The following is a 1,553-nucleotide window of genomic DNA, read 5'->3' on the forward strand; positions in this document are numbered from 1 at the left end:
TTAGTTCTTTGTCTATTATTCACAGATTAGTATATACGTCTTGATTTTATAGTCTAGAGTGCGTACTATTACATTATAATAGACCCTCACGTCTGTAGACTAAGTATATACGCTTTTGATAGGCAGGATATTTACATTAGCCTTATGCTTTGGACCTTATACGCATACGCATACGATTACTCATATGCATACGATATAAGCATACGCATTTGCATTCGATAGACTCGATTACGAACATCGGTCTTACGCTTTAGACTTCTTTTGCATACGATTCATATGAACCATACGATACGACTACCTTCCGATTCCCCTTTACAATAGATGCCTAGACTCTAGAAGCAACGCTAGGTGCTCTACAAGCTAAAATTGCCTCCTTAAGGAGCCACTAACTCTCCTCTCGACCTAAACTCGCTCTCCCCGACCCCGAGAAGTTCAATAGACATACACATAAGTTCGATACGTAGTTGCCAAGCATTAGGGCTAAGCTACGCGTAGACGGTAACGCAATTGGAGACCCTATTGCCCGCTTTTACTACGTTTACCTTAACCTTGAGAGCCACGTACAAGCAATAGTACTGCTATAGCTAGGTTATACTAAAGATACACAAGAATGGGACTACAATACGATCCTAGAGCAGCTAGCTCGTGTCTACGATAACCCGAACAAGATTCAAGAAGCAGAAGACAAGCTCTTGGCCGTTAGCCAAGGAAGCGACTCTCTCCTAGCCTATATGGCTAAGTTTAAACGCTTACTTTATAAAGCAGGTGGACAGGACTAGCCTGAGGCCGCCAAAATCTCTTCTTTCCGCAAAGGGTTGAGTGATAAGCTTCGTTCTAGGCTTTCTCAACAGCTCAATCTCCCTCGTACTTATTCTGGCTTTGTCAGAGTAGTGCAACAACTAGCTGGCGGAGGACGATCCGTTACTTTTACCCCTAACACTAGTTCACCTCATATCGTCTAGCCTCGCCAATTCAATTAATCACCGCGCGGAGATCCTATAGACGTTACTGCTATCAACTCTATCGATATTGGTGCTATTGACCTCCCTTCCTCCTTTTCTCCTCGTGAGATCCTAAATCGCAACGGCCCCGAGAGTCCTCAGATCAAGGTCTTAGACTACAACAAGCCCCTAGCCCGCGAAGTGGATCCAGCCGTCCGGATTACCTAGAGAGCTAACAACCGTTGTGTTAGGTGCGGCTTAGCCAATCATTAGGTAGATAACTATGCTTTTGGCCCTGCTATTAAGAACCACAAGAGGCCTAAAGCTAAGGATATAAGGAAGCTATAGGATAGTTGGCAGTTAGCTAACGCTGAGGATTCCGATGATATAGATTAGATGCTGTGTTGGAAGCTTGGTGGACCATCGCTTTTCGGAAAGGGGGGGTAATGTCACAGTTCTGGTGTGACTAGTGGTTGTAGTCATGTGATTGTTTTAGTTAGTGTTTGAGGATCTAGCTTATCTGTCCTCAACACTCTTCCACTCTCTTAGTTCTTTGTCTATTATTCACAGATTAGTATGTACGTCTTGATTCTATAGTCCAGAGTGCGTGCT

This window comes from Mollisia scopiformis, assembly GCF_001500285.1.
Source record: "Mollisia scopiformis unplaced genomic scaffold LY89scaffold_1, whole genome shotgun sequence".
Taxonomy (NCBI): Eukaryota; Fungi; Ascomycota; class Leotiomycetes; order Helotiales; family Mollisiaceae; genus Mollisia; species Mollisia scopiformis.